Genomic DNA, 16017 nt, shown 5'->3' on the forward strand with positions numbered 1-16017 from the left:
ACACAAATAACGGAGAATTTATGTCAAATACTTACCGTAATTTTCCTTTCCTGATGGACTCCATGGCAGCCTACGTGTGGGTTTAGTCCCGCCTCCATTACCTTATAGGACGACACTCCCATAAATCTTTGCTCCCTGCCACAGGCCGTGTTCGGTAACTATCCTACTCCAGCCATTTGGGAGGGAACTCCTGCTGCCATGGAGTCCATCAGGAAAGGAAAATGACGGTAAGTATTTGACATAAATTTTCCGTTTTCCTGACAGACTCCATGGCAGCCTACGTGTGGGAAATAACTCGCCAAGACACACCCGGGTGGGCAAAAATGCTGCTTAACAAAGATTTATTTGACACCGTCAACTGACAAAACTTTAACACCAAAATCAACTGAGGATAAAGCCGCCGGCTCAACACAGTAATGAGACATAAAGGTCGTGAATGGAAGACCACGAGGCTGCCCTGCATATCACGTCAGGAGCCACATGGCGAGAAGCCGCCCACGAGGTAGAAAGACTTCTGGTCGAATGTGCCGTCACCGCCTGAGGAGGAGCCAAGCCCTTTTCTCTGTATGCCCACTGGATTGCTTGAACTATCCATGCTGCAATTGCCCTGACTGATGCTCTAGTGCCCTTGTTCTTTCCACAGAACAGAACGAACAGGAAATCCGACTGCCGGAACGGAGCTGTAGCTTCCAAGTAGAGCTTTAAAGAGCGTCCAACGTCAAGAGGATGAATTTCTGAGGAATCCGAGGATCTGAATAAGGGTAGAGAGATTTCCTGATTATTGTGAAAGACTGAAGTGACCTTAGGGTTTGACCCTAACATTGGAACTAGGACCACTCTATCCGGAAAAAAGATTAGAAAAGGCTCCTTAGCTCCCAGAGCTTGAATCTCCGAAACTCGTTTCGCTGAGGTGACCGCCACCAGGAAGGCGGTTTTCAAGGTAAGTTCTCGGATGGAGAGATCCATACTGAGCAGAGAAAAGAAGTCCAGGACTAGAGGAAAATCCCATTTGGGGAATCTGGGTTTCCTTTGGGGTCTCAATCTTACTGCACCCTTGAAAAACTGCTGGATGAGGGCGTGGCTGGCCCACTGAACCCCTGTAAAAGCAGAAATAGCTGAAACTTGAACCCGAAGGGAGCTAACTGATAAAGATAAGTCCAAGCCTGATTGCAGGAACCCCAACACATCTTGAACTGTGGGTGAAACATAGGAACTGGTTCTGGAGAACACATAACAAACAAACTTGGCCCAGATTCGTTCATACACCTTATTAGTGCTTCTTCTCCTAGCACTTAGGAGAGTGGGAATGGCTTCCTTAGGACACCCTAGAGCTTCCAGCCTTCCCCTCTCAAGAACCAGACCTTCAACCGGAGTTGAGCCGGACATGGATGGAGAACCGATCCTTGGGAGGGAAGGTCCCATCTGGACGGAAGAGGAACCGGGTCCCGAAAGCTGAGGAGGGATAGGAGAGGAAACCAGGGCCTGTTGGGCCAGTGCGGGATTATTGCCAATACTTCTACTCCTTCCCATCTGAGTCTCTTCAGGAATTGGAAGATGATTGGCGTTGGGGGAAAGGCATATGCCTTGTGGAATCGCCACTGCTCTGTTAGGGCATCTATCCCGTAGGCCTGCGGATCCTTGAACCTTGAATAGAACCTTGTTAGCTTCTTGTTGAAACGAGAGGCGAAAAGGTCCACTTCTGGAGACATCCCCAGGGATAGAACCCACTGAAACACCTCTTCGTGAAGGGTCCATTCGTTGTTGTCCAAGTGGACTCGTGATAGAAAGTCCGCCTGGACATTGAGGACTCCGGGTACATAGGCTGCTGTTAGGTTGGACAGGTTCCTCTGAGCCCAACGCATTATTGGCTCCACTTCCTTCAGCAAAGACCGACTTCTGGTGCCCTCTTGCTTCCTCACGTATGCGACCGCAGTTGTATTGTCCAGCCTGAGGACTACGGATGCACCCACTATCAGATGTGGAAACGCCAACAGCGCTAGGAAGGCTGCTCGTAGTTCCAACACATTCGACACTATTCCCCGAGAGGGAAAGTCCCAAATGCCCTGGGCCACTTCCGAAAGACAATGTGCCCCCCAGCCTTTGTTGCTGGCATCTGATGTTACTGAGATCCATTTGATTGGCAGAAGAGAGTGACAATTCAGTAGATTCTCCCGACGAAGCCACCAAAGGAGGGAACCTCTCATGGTCTGAGTAACTTCGATAGACTGGGCCTTTTCTCCCGACCATTGACGGAGAAACCCCACCTGAAAGGGGCGCATCCTCCATTGTGCCCACTTCACCATGGGTATAGTAGACACCATGGTGCCTATGATCTTTAGGCAATGAAGAGCACTGAGACGAGATGAGGAGAGAGCTAGATGGATCCTGTCTCGTATTACTGCAATTTTCTCCTCGGGCAGAGAGATGGTACCTCTTGCTGTGTCGAACAGGGCGCCGAGGAACACGAGAGACTGTGTAGGAACCAACTGGCTCTTCTCTAAATTCAGGAGCCAACCGAATTCTTTGAGGGTTGCAATGACTTGATCCCTGTGGCTCAAGAGACAATCCTTGTCCTGAGCGAGAAGAAGCAGGTCGTCTAGATAATGATGAATCCGGATCTTTCTGACTCTCAACAAGGCTACGACTGCCAGAAGGACTTTCGAGAAAGTGCGAGGGGAGGTTGACAGACCGAAAGGAAGGCAAGTAAACTGTAAATGGAACTGGCCAATGGAAAAACTGAGAAACTGTTGGAACTCTGTGGCCACTGGGACGTGAAAATAGGCGTCTTTGAGGTCTATTGAGACAAGCCAGTCCCCTGGCTGCACTGATTGTTGAATCGTGGACAGCGTTTCCATTTTGAACTTTTCCTTTTTTATGTAGCGATTTAGATGCGTCAGGTCTATTACGGGTCTCCAAGAACCGTTCTTCTTCTGGACCAGAAAAAGAGGTGAATACATTCCCCTGCCGCGCTGGACATCTGGAACAGGAATAGCGGCGCCTTGATCCAACAAAGATTTTATGTAAGCTAGAAGAATTTGTCTTTTTTCTTCCGACTTTGGAATGGATGTGGGGACACACTTGAGTTTGGGTACACTGCTGAACGTCCACGTGTGTCCGGAGGAAACCGTCTTGACGGTCCAAAAATCCTGGATCAAGGCCGCCCAAACGTGTCGAAAGTGGAACAAACGTGCTCCTACCCAGACCGCCTGGACGGGCTTGATCTCAAAAGGACTTAGTCGGCTCCTTCTCCCCCATTGAACTGCCTTTCGCAGACTTCTTGAGAGATGTCTGTCTGGACCTCCAAGATCAAGAAAATTCTCGTCCAGGCCTGTAAGTGCGCGCTTCCCTAGCACGATCTTGAACCTGCTTCCTAGGGAACGATCTTCTTTGACCCTGCAGGCGTCTATCCTGGGGAAGAAACCCCGACTTACCTCCAGTGGCTCGAGTTATGGCACTATCCAGCTTATTGCCGAAAAGGGAAGAACCATCAAAAGGAATACGGCACCAAACCTGCTTAGAAGCGGGATCGGCTAACCAAGGACGGAGCCAAAGGGCACGCTTGGCAGTTACAGAGGAGAGCATAACTCGAGCCACCAGACGGATAATGTCGATCGAGGCCTCTCCCAGGAAAGCTGAAGCCAGTCTCAATTCCTTAATGGGAGAACTCCTGGCCAGATCTTCAGAAACATTCCTGAGTGAATCATCAACATTATTGGACCAAACCTCCATTGCTCTAGACAGAGCCGCTATGGCCAAAGCCGGCTTGCAGGCCATCCCAGCCGTAAGGTAGATCCGCTTATGGTCAGAATCAATTCTCCTATCCAAAGCGTCCTTAAAAGAGACTGTGTCTTCCAGGGGAAGGGTCACATGTCTGCCCAATCGCATTACTGCTGCGTCCACTAGAGGAGGAGACTCCAAGTTCTTAACTTCTTCTTCCTTGAAAGGATAAAGTCTCTGAATCTTAGATAGAAGAGAATTCTTCTTCTCTACCTTACTCCACTCATCTGAAATCACTTCTCCCAGTTCTGAGAGGAAGGGGAAGCTAATACGCTCTTTCTTCAATTGTTCGAAAAATTTTCTTTGTTTTGCCGGAGCCACTACCGGCTCTTCCCAGTTCAGCGTTTCCTTAATGGCTTTGACCAAGGGAGGGAGCAGGGCAAAGTCAAAACCTGAACCAGACTCTTCCTCTTCAGATTCACTCTCTGAAAGGACAGCAGATGGATGGCTAGGCAACGAGGAATCCCAAGTGTCCTGGGCCTGAGCATCCCTCCCCGGAGACCTTGGAGACTCTATGGGAGACAACTGGGGGGCTTCAAATTTCTTAAGACTGTCCTTAACCAATCTTTCCACCATAGACCTTAGCTGTTGGTCAGAGTCACTCCTTTCACCCGTCGCTTTGATATAACAGGCATCACAAAGGGACTTGTCAGCAGGAACCTGCGTCTTGCACCCCCAGCATACACCTTCAGCTACGTGACTTGGGTGAGCTGATGAAGGGCGGGAAGATTCCCGGCTACGGAGACTGGTTCTCGCAGGAGAATCATGTCGTCTGGACCTGGAAGAGGAATGCCGGCGGTGGGACTTAGACGAGTCACTTCCTCGGTGAGAACTTCGTCGTTGAGTAGACCTAGAAGGGCTTCTCCGAGAGGGCTGGCCACTAGCAGGCGGTGAGGCATCCCCAGGATCCATCAGGGCTGGAGAAAAAAATTGCCTAATTTAAACACAGAAAACAGCTAAGGAGGCAGAGAAGAAACTGACCCCATAAAGACACATACCTTAAAACTGAAGAATCAGAGCTCAGGAATGATGCTGCAGGCTTCACAAACATCCCAGGAATACTACCAGCTGTTTTCCGTTTTTAAATTCGCCGCCATAGTGACGTCACGATTTTCGTCACTAAAACGCTAGTGCGCATGCGCGAAGCCCGCATCGCGCATGCGCGAACCAAGCCTCGTCCTCGCTCCGGTCTCGCGCATGCGCAGAACGACCGAGTGGCGAAACGAGGAAGTAACTGGGCGGCTGGAACGCACGGAAACCAGCCGCCCAGACAAGCCAGATACATCGCACAGCGCTGTATGGGGGAATGAAAAACGAAGGGACACTGCACACAAAAGAAGCAAACAACAAACAAATACAGGCTGCCATGGAAAGAAAACGGCTCACCACTCCAGAAGACGGACACCAGCCGAGGTAGGTCCCCACATACGCCGGACTTCTGAGAGGAGGAGGGGGGGACGTTGGGGGCGAACAGTCACCTGCTAGTAGCAAGGCTCACGACTTTAAACGCGGTTTCACCTGTCAGTGACTAGGCATATACCTCTTCAGCGCCTCTTCCATATGCCCCTTTTCCATACTCCGCTAGTAGCTAGAGCTTATTGGAAATTTGCGACTTCCAAGTCGCACGGCCGGTCCGTAACGCAGAAAAAAGTAAGTCTTCAGGGTAAAAAGACACATGTTAAGTCCTATGGAGGAGGACAAAAAAAGAACACGGCCTGTGGCAGGGAGCAAAGATTTATGGGAGTGTCGTCCTATAAGGTAATGGAGGCGGGACTAAACCCACACGTAGGCTGCCATGGAGTCTGTCAGGAAATACATATTATTTGGCTTTCACTGCAATAACATTGTAGTATTGGTAATTGATGATAAAAACAGACGTTTCCTTGTGGATAATGACCCAGTTCTTGTATTTAGACCCTTATCAGCGTATGTATTAGCAACAAAACTGGTCTGGACATAAAGACTTTGTCATTTAGGACAAATACATTGTGGTTGCTATGGAGCATAATACACTAATACATGAAAAAAGTAAAAAACAACGTATTTTGTTGTACTGCCAAATCTTTATATCTCTAGGTAAAAATATAATTGAAAGTGATTGTAAACGATCACCTTGTAAAACAACCCATTCAGTTTAAAATTGAAATGAAAGGCAACACATTTGTGTATAGATGTAGACAAGGGAAATTATTTGGCGGGATTTTTAAGAGTGCCAACAAAAAAGAAAAATAATTACAATACTCCACAGTAAGTATGTAAAATTACAAGATTTTTTTATTATTACATACAAAAACATAATTAAAAAGTTTTGATATAGGTTATGCGCACATGTGCAAGGATACAGCTAGAATTCAAAACAGAGGATAAAATATAATCACTCGATAATAGCGTTGGCGTGATTGTCCCGACATGTTTCGCCACTCTGGGTTCATCAGGGGGTGTTTTAAAGACAATTAGATGTAACACCATATGAAGCTCTTATGCCTGTAACTCAATGTCGAAGCAAGGGAAACCCTCACTGAGTAGTGCACATGGAAAGTGCCAAATGAGGCCCAAAAGAGCTTTTCAGCTGGAATATTCATAAGGACAATGAGTGAAGAGAAGCCAAAGGGTGCCAAGATTTACAGACCAAAGTCTGTTAGAGATGTTTAATGAATAACTTGTATATAGAAGTTTTCTAACATGGCTATCCTTGGAATATCTGGCCATTTGTGTATAGATATATACAAAAAAAGAACATTATAAATACCTTTTTTTTTCCTTTTTAAAAGTAATAACATTCCCTCTGTTCCATCTGATCTCAGCTGCATAAGAGCTGAGGGGAAGGAGAATCAACAGAACACTGATCTCCCCAGTGAAAGGTTGTTCAGGGGGCATGTCAGAACAAGTCTGATCATTGGAGGAGAGCAACCCAGCTAGGAAACTGACCACTGCTTAGTGTGGCCAGTTTTTAACAGGAAAGCAGAGAAACTGGCAGGATGACCAGGGATTTCACACAAAGGAGGCAAAAAAAGAGAAAAGGATACAAGTACATAATACAGCAGACATATATCAGGAATTTGAAATGCTGGGGTAACAAACTTTTTAATGTGTGTGGTGTGTGACTATTTAAAGGTGAAAGGAAGGTTATTTATTTTTTATATATTGACATTAAAGTGGTTGTAAATGCTGAATGTTTTTTACCTGCAGTTTGCAGCTCCCCCCTAATGCTTGCCAGAACCCCATCCAGATCCAGCAATCTGCACGAGACCTGAGGATCTCCAGCATCTCTTCCTCCTGATTGGCTGGGATGCAGCAGCAGGAGCAACTGGCTCCCAATACTGTCAATCACAGCCAGTGAGGAGGAAGCAGAGGGAGGAGCCGAGAGTGCCAGTGGGGGACCCAAGAAGAGGAGGATCGGGCTGCTCTGTGCAAAAACACTGCACAGAGCAGGTAAGTATAATATGTTTGTTATTTGTAAATAAAACAGTTTCCTTTACAATCGCTTTAAGTCAATATGTTGTTTGTCCTGCATATTTAAAGAACAGGTTCACTTTAAACACTTATTAAATGTTATACCAAGCACTCTATTAATGTTTTATTTGCTTAGCGAATAAGAGCAGATTGGTTACAGTCACGAGTTTCACCATCGATTAGTTTAAATTGAATATTCTTGACATGTTTGGTAAAAGCATTCATCATTCTATCCTTGTTTTGTTCCTTTGGAAGAAAGTGTTTTGACATGAGCAATCTCAGTGAAGAATAGAAGGGTTATGCTGTATAATTTACTTCCCACTGTATTATATTATACGACATGGAATGTGTGCAGTGATTTATTTCTGCAGTTGAATATACATTTCATTGAATACGTACATTGTAAATGAATAGGACAATTGCTAAAAAATCTCAAGAAATGTATCTTTTGTAAAAAAAAAAAAAACTGTTTTCAAAAGTGAAAATATGGACCCAAAAATGAAAATATGGACCCAATCTGCCCATGCTCCTGGGTTGAGACGAAAATGAGTCACATGGTAGACAAAAGTGGGGTGTGTTTGGTAAGACGAACTGTGGTCTCAGCTAAAGAGATAAGCTCATAGCTGTAAGGCTACATTCACACCTAAGCGTCACGTCTTCAAGTGTTTTTTTTGGAGCAGAATTGCGTGTTTTTACCGCTTTTGCCAGTGTTTTTTTCCAGGCGTTTTCAACTAAAAGGTGTGGAGTGCTCCTGAAAAGGGGACAAAGAGCTGCTGTTTTAGCAGAAAAATTGCAAGAAAGCGCTTAAAAAAAAATGCTTGAAAAAAGCTCATGACGCGCTTTTTAGGTATTTCAATTGAAGTCTATTGGAACAAAAATGTTCAGTTCTGCCTGTTCTACAGTGCAGCAGGCATCGTGATTGACAAAGCATCTATTTCAGGGAACATTTTTTTTTAAATAAAGGAATTGTGAAAAACCTGTGTTGCGTGTTTTATTCACTTTTTACACTTTTTTGGTACTCGCCCCCCCTCCCCTTTTCCTGGCCTGCTCAATTAAGGGTCTGGTATGGATTTCAGATAAGGGTCTGGTATGGATTTTGGGGAGGACCCCACAACATAATTTTTTTTTATTTTGGCATGAGGTTACCCTTAAAATCCATACCAGACCTAAAGATTGGCAGCAATCTTTTGTTAATTTTTAAGCTCTCAGCGGAGAAGCCCGCTCACAGCTGAAGAGTCATCGTTTGTTAAGGACGCGATGGCCGACTTACTGGCCCGCTCCTTAACAACCAGCTATTCTTTGCACAGAATTCAAATTGTGGGCCCTAGGCCACGGCATCATACACAGGGTGGATGGGAATTTTTTTTTAGCATGATAGGGACAAGTTTCCCACTGGTGTTCCAACTTGCTATCTCTCTCCAATTTAGGTTTTTTGACCAACACCCAATCCAAATGTCAGATATGTTCCTCAAAGGATTTGGAAAAGATAGAAATGTAATCTAGGTATGTTAATAAGATTTCAAAGTTAAAATCTCCCAGAGATCACTTCATCAGCCTTTGGAAGGTACTGGGGGCATCAGTCAGCCCAAAAGGCATTTCATTGAATTTGTACAGTCTTAGTGGTGTCATAAAGGCTGTCTTTTCCCAATTTTGTTCTCTGCCGAGGACCTGCCAATAGCCACTGGCCAGGTCCAAGGTGGAGAAGTAGCATGCTTTGCTCAATGCCATAAGAGACTCCTATATCCTACCTGCAGGTGTTATGTTTACAATAGTCCACACAGAAATGCAAGCTCTGTCTTTTTTCCAGACTTTAGGTGCAGCCCAGGGGCTGCAACTATCCCTCAACTATCCCTCAAAATCCCATTCTGCAACATGTTGCAAACTAAGTCTTTGACCTCTTGGCACAAAGCAGGACTCTTTGTGCTTGTACCACTCACCAATAGGCGGTGTGTCTCCTGTGTGGATGGGGTGGTCCAGTGCCTCTATACACCAATAGCCCTCAGGACCCACAGCAAACACCACTCATACCTTTTTAGCAGCTGATGTAACATTCACTGCTGAGACAACAGAAACTCCGGGAAAGGGAAAGTCAGCTAATGTAATAGTTGTTGGTAGTGGGTATCCCCATGGGATGCATGGATGTTTGCAAGGGTGCACATATAGCCTCAAATGTAGGTTAGGGGAAGCAGGAATACAGTTCTTGGGAACTACATATATATCTGCAAGAATGATCCGGTTGTGCAGAAAAACAGATGTGGCTCCCAAATTGACCAGCTGAACCAGGACTTTGCCCCGGTGCACTTTAGAGAGTTTGAGCCACCAGCCAGTCTCCTGGTACCTCCACATCCCTTCAAGGTTTGACCATGACAGAGACCCCTTGTAGTTTCTTCTGAGCCCCTTTAGGCAAAGGCCAGATTACTTCTTGCTGTTGAGTTAACCTTAACTTTTGATTTAGAGGTACACAGACTGCTCCCACTGTCTCAGGTTTCTACTGGCTTTCCCATTGATGCAGCTCACAAACATAGTTTAGGTTTTGCCAAACTACCCGATGCTTACAATTCCAGGTACAGCCTTATTATCTTGCCACTTTGGTTAAGAGCTGCGAGAGATCCAAGTCCTTAAACACCTGGTCAAATACTTGCACTGTCATCCAGGAAACTCCTTCCATCATGATAGTTGATGACAGCTTTCAAGGACAGCCATGATGGGTCTAATTGCTCCCAAGTGCCAAAACGACTTACATAAAAGTCATATTCCATAGTGGTGACTTCAGACCCCATTTCAATTGCAACTGCCTGCTTATTTATTAGATCGGACTTGGGAGTCCTGAGCCTTAGGGCATTTTGTCATAGCTCCTGGAGGTTCTCTCTCTGCCCTGAGAACATTTAGTTTAACAGCTTGCGAGGGGCGCCCTTGTTTTTGCTTCAGTTTCAACTACAGGTCAGATGACCATAACACCCACACCCCAAGCATTTCCAGTCCTTCATTGGGGTTTCTCCATTAGAGGTTCCCTTACCAAAAGAACTGAGCTAATTCCTGCTTGACAAGAGACATCTCTAGCTGCAGACGAAGACCATAGACTGTGTCAACTTGTATTCTGCTACTTTTAAGGTGGAAATAGGAGAAGGGGCCAGAGCCTCTTCTCTAAGGAAGACTGACTCACTTTTTATGGTCACTGCCACAGTGGTTTCCACATCTTCTTGCTTTCAGGCCACACCCTCCACTACAAAATAATCAAAGGTTAGGGAAGGTTGGGACCTTACCCATTCTTGTAGAGTCAGGCGTATTGGGCCCACGCTTACCCCATCAATGAATTGGTTCTGTCACAGTTTGTCCAGAGTTCCTATTTCTGCACTCCTCTGGTGGTCCTTCTTTTTCAATTGCTTCTATAGCTTCTGTAGAGCCACCATAAAGTAGGTTAAACTCTCGACCAAGAATTGGTGCCTTAGCTCAATCAGAAGGATATTATCGTTATTTTCCCCAAAAAGGCCTTCTAGCCTAATGACTATTTCATCAAAGTGGACCGCTCTTCCTGGGATAATACTATAATTGCCTGATAGGCAAGGAGGTTATAGCTAGCTTGGAAATCAACTTAGTGGGTACCTTATAGAGGGGCACTGTGTTCTCGAGTCCTTTCTCCCAGTCCATTAGTGAGATGTTGGAGCCATTGAACTTTGATACTAGTACTAAGTCTGACTATGCCAGAATATGTGTGTGTGTGTGTGGGGGGGGGGGGGGGGGGAAGAACTATTTCCTTACAAGTAGAGGGAGTATTCTCTAGTACAGTCTTTGTAATCCAGAGGGATTGTTCCCATATAAAGAGAAGTTAAGGTAACCCCACTGGGGCAGAATTATTTCATGGAAACAAAAAAGTCAGTGGCCTCTCATTACAGCAGGCACTCTCCAAACTCCGGGCATTTCCATGTACAGTAGGTTTGTGAAAGGGTCCTCCTTCGCAAGTTAGCGCCCAACAGTAGTAGTCATTGGTTCGTTCCTGATGATCAGGGGTCTGCTTATGGTCATAGTCACTTACTGCCTTCAGCAAGAAAAACACTGATGCCCAGTGGAGGTTATCAGGATCCAGGTCCCATCCCATGTAGCTTTGCACAGAGTATGATGGCTTCTTTTGATTGGCTGAGAAGAAGAGGCAGGCCACCTATGAATGGCTGTGCACTGCTCTGTTTTGTGTGAGATGAGAAGTCTCTGTGTCACAACCGAAACCCAGCACTGTGTACTGTATGTAGTTGAAGCTACATGCAGTTCATATAGCACTTAGAGCCAATGCAGCACTTAGTGAAGGAAATAGTTTGTTTGCACCAGCTTGGTCTAAAAAAAACTATTCAAAGTGACAGGAAACCTGAAGATCATCTTTAACCACTTGCCTACCAGCCGCCGTCATTATACTGCGCTAGGTTGGCTCGTTCCCACGAATTGCCATAGCTGTACATTGGCTAATTTAAGAGCCGCTAGACAGCAGGGGACCCGATGCGCACAGCAGGCAAATGTGATATTTGCCAGCCACCCGCGGTTGTGGGAGAGAGAGCCGGAACGGAGATCTGTTAATGTAAACAGATCCCCATTCTGACAGGGGAGGAGAGAGAGACCTGCTGTTCCTAGTAATTAGGAACAGTAATCGCTCTCCTCCTCCAATCAATCCCACCCCCCACAGATAGAAACTCCTCCCAAGGAACACATTTAACCCCTTGATCACCCCCTGATGTTAACCCCTTCCCTGCCAGTGACATTTACACAGTAATCAGACCTTAGGATGTGAAAACTGTTAAAACACAGGAAGGAGTTCACCAGCTGACCTCATTATCACCCCCACCCATCTCAGGTGCATGGCTTTCCAATGCAATCGTGGATCACTGTTCTCACTAACTACTCAGGCATCAATTATTTCTTCTACCTTACTTTCATCTTGCATAGAGCATTCATTTGACAGAGTGTGAGGGATCTGAGCAATCACATAACAGTCTATGTCGATAGAGCTGTAGCATTAAAAACAGGAGAAGTGTGTCTTCTGTAAATCTCACCATACACTTTATAATCTGAGTGTACAATCTCCTTTAGATCGACCATCAATTATGTAGTGCAAAGGCCTGCCTGATTGGATACAGAGTGATTGGATAGATGTTGTGTCCTCTTATTATATAGTTTTGGTAAAACTAAACCAAACAATCTCTAAAGGAGATTGTTCAGGGATTGTATATTCAGATCGTACAGTGTATGACCACCTAAAATAAGTAACTAGTTACGCTTTCAGTGCCATTAATTGCAAACACACATTTTGATATGTGAAAAGAAAATGAGTTTCAAACACAGAAAAATGCACAGTAAACAATGTGCAACCCACCACATGACAAATGTCCCATGAGCTACTTTACACAAGTAGCAAAGCCCATTGAAATAAATGGGCTGTCCTCTGAATGTCGTTGGAAAAACAAGCCAAAAATCTTGCGTTCCCACTACACTAGGTGTGAATGGAGCAAACTGCACAGAAAATGCACACTTTGAAAAAGCACAATAAAAAACACACCATGCTCTACTCTTAAAAAAAAGTTTGGGAACTTTGGGTGATTTTTGTATGTAGGGCAGCCTGTTCACATGAATGGGCTGCCCTATGCGTGACGAGCAAAAACACTCCAAAATGCTCCAAAATGCCAAAACAAACTTGCGTGCTGGAATGTAAATCTACGTGGAGATGTGACTGGGGCCTGACAGATGAGTGTCCACTCCCTCCTATGTACTTGTATAAAGCTGGCCATACACTATGCATTCTGATTGTACAATCTCTGTACAATTTCCTTTAGGTTTACCAGAACAATGGACTAGAGGACACACCTGAACAATCCATTACATTTGTATCAAATCAGACAGGCTCTTGCACCACATAGCTGATGTAAAGGAGATTGTACAATCAGATTGTATAGGAGGTGGGTGGAAGTTGGTATAATAATGAGGGAGGTGTGGTCCAGAGTGGTGAACACGCCCTATAACTCCTATCACCTTTTTTGTGTTGGAGCAAGGCAGTGCATTCTACATGACCTACCGGAAGTGATGGATGCAAAGAACATTTTTCAAACACTCAAATGAACAGAAAAAATTGTCAAAGCTGCTATAGCCAATGTAAGTGAGAGATAAGCACATTGGGATGGCTGGGGCAGAAATTCAATAAAAAAATGTTTCTATTTATAATGAAAAGTTTAATTCTGCCTGAAAAGGTGAATTTAGCCTTTAATATGTTACATCCAGGGAATATATATTGGAGACAACCCAGCATGTGTTGAGAGCTTGGAGGTATGTGGTGACTCTGCATACATGGACAGATGTTATCAATAATAGTTTCTTGTCTTAATCTCTTCATGACCACGCTATAGGTGAATGACGGCTACAGAGTGGTCGCACATTACCAGGCAGGGCATCTATTGAAGTCCTCCCGTAATCTCACTTCCCGCGCACCCCCTGGGGGGGGGGCATCAGTAGTGATCACTGATCGAAGGAAGATTGTCTGCATTGCTAATCAAAGGAAGATTTTCAAATAAGCCGGTTCAAGAGAAGTTGACTGTTAGATCGACCTCTCTGGAACAGGAATGGTCATAAATGGATTGACCTGCTAAGCCAGCCGAATTTCAATCCATATTTGTCCCTAACGCTCTCTATTTAAGTGCTGCTGAGATGTTGGCACAGAAGGCCCTCTGTTGGCCTTAATAATTATTGCACCTGGTATTTTTAAGCAAACACAGTAATTAATTGCAAGAAATGGCACTTATAAATCTGCAACTTTTTTTTTTAAATGCCTATTGAACCTGCCATAAAGGTACTTATGCCATTTCTCTTGCTAAATGGTCAGTCTCAAACAGGGTCAAACTGTTGTACAATGCAGAAGCACAACTGGAAAAAAGAAACACCAATGGGGACAACTGACTGTTTCAACACCTAAGCCGGCCATAGACGGTTAAAATCGAGCCTTGTATGGCCAGGCTGAATTACCAAGTTGATCAATCAACTTGGGTACAACCAGCCTGCCAAATTTTGAAGCTTATATAGCCGCTAGCAGTAATCACTGTCTTCTCCCAACAGGAATGGCTGAACCCAGCCCCCCCCCCCCCCGCAGGGAGAATACAATGGCTCAGCAGGGGAAGGTGCATTTTGGTGCTGCTCCCCTCCAAAATGCAACCCACTACCCCCATTTGGCCAGGCTTTTAGTTTCACACCTGCTTGCTGCCCACAACCAGTGAGGGTGAGAGCGAAATATATAATCCTGCAATGGGATTGTGCATTCCCTGCTTCCCTTCGCTGGCCCCAGGCAACTGAGGCAAGCAAGGACCAGCTGGATCAATCACCCTACACTGCTGGATGGCTTCTTTGACAGGTACGTCTGCCATAATGTGCTAATATGCTGTGTATATTAGCACATTATGGTACAGTATATAACTGCAAAAAGAAAAAAAATCGTAGTTCTGCTCTCTTTTTTCACAAGACACAGTGTTAATCTTCAGCAATGCTGCTCTCTCTCTCTCACTTCTCACAGGATACAGAGGCAGCAGTAGGAGCCATTGGCTGCTGTCAATCACTTGAGTTAGGAGGGAGTAGAGGACATGGCTGAACCACAGTGTATGTGTCTTTGGACGTGCACAGCTCAGCTTGGCAAGGTGGGCACAAAAACTGAGTTACATCTCATCTCTGGAAGGATCATGGAGTGAGGGCACCATTCTGAGCCAACATAAAAGTTAGGCTCTGATTTAGTTCCCGTTCTCTTTAATACCAGTGCAGCCTGGCAAGCAGAGCACATTGCAAACTCAGTAAGGATGGAGGAATAGCTCTGACTGCAGGTTTTTATTCCTGGGAGTAAAAAAGTGTTGACTCTTGAAGCAGTCTTCATTCTTGAAGTGGTCTTCAGTCTTAGCTGGAGAAAGTACATGTACCAGTAAAGCTTGAACATGAATACTCAAGGCCAGGATGAGATGAGAATTTCTCTACTCTTAAGTCAGGCATAGGTGTGTGGTTCAGAAGGCGCAACCTTATCCTTAGTCCAATTCATCACATTCATAGTTAAATGTATATTAATCTCCCGTTATCTCTACAGCAGTGTCTGCCTTCTCAAAGCAGTGGCTTTACTAAACATCCTGAGCGCTTGTCCCTATGTCATCTATCCATGAGTATTTCTCTACAGCACTGTTGCTCTTCTAGAAGGTGGTGTTGACACTGCCCATTCATTTAATGAGTTTTATAAACTTAAAATGATTTTCTCCTAAAACAATATAACCTTCAAATATGCAGACTGGGTCTGTTTACCTTGATGATAGTTTATCCCAGCAGGGTGCAGTTTAGTCCTTAGAGACAGAGGTTTAAACTATCTTGATGATAATCCCATAGGTGGTTCTCTGCCTTTATTTTCTAGGTTGCATTATGTATTGTGCTGTTTCCAGTGTTGTTGTGAGTGATTGCATGCTTCATAGTTTAACACTTTTTTTAGTGCTTCTTCTTCTTTCTAAATGGTTATGCAGAGTAAGTGTCTGCTTGAGATTCCATTTGTTATTTCATGATAATGCATATATTCCAAAGCAATACATTAATTATATGTGGTGAAAATAGTCAGAGATGTGGAAAAATCTGCCCTAACTATATTATAACTTTTTTATGTCAAAAACCATGGTATTGTGTTCTGCTTCTTACAGGGTTTATTGTTTATATATATATATATATATATATATATATATATATATATATATATATATTTTGCAGGCTGTGACTTTGTGACTTCTAAATAAATATTGTGGGTGA

The sequence above is a fragment of the Lithobates pipiens genome, unplaced genomic scaffold (genome assembly GCF_037356315.1).
Source record: "Lithobates pipiens isolate NorthernLeopardFrog02 unplaced genomic scaffold, aLitPip1_a1.2 Scaffold_25, whole genome shotgun sequence".
Classification (NCBI taxonomy): domain Eukaryota; kingdom Metazoa; phylum Chordata; class Amphibia; order Anura; family Ranidae; genus Lithobates; species Lithobates pipiens.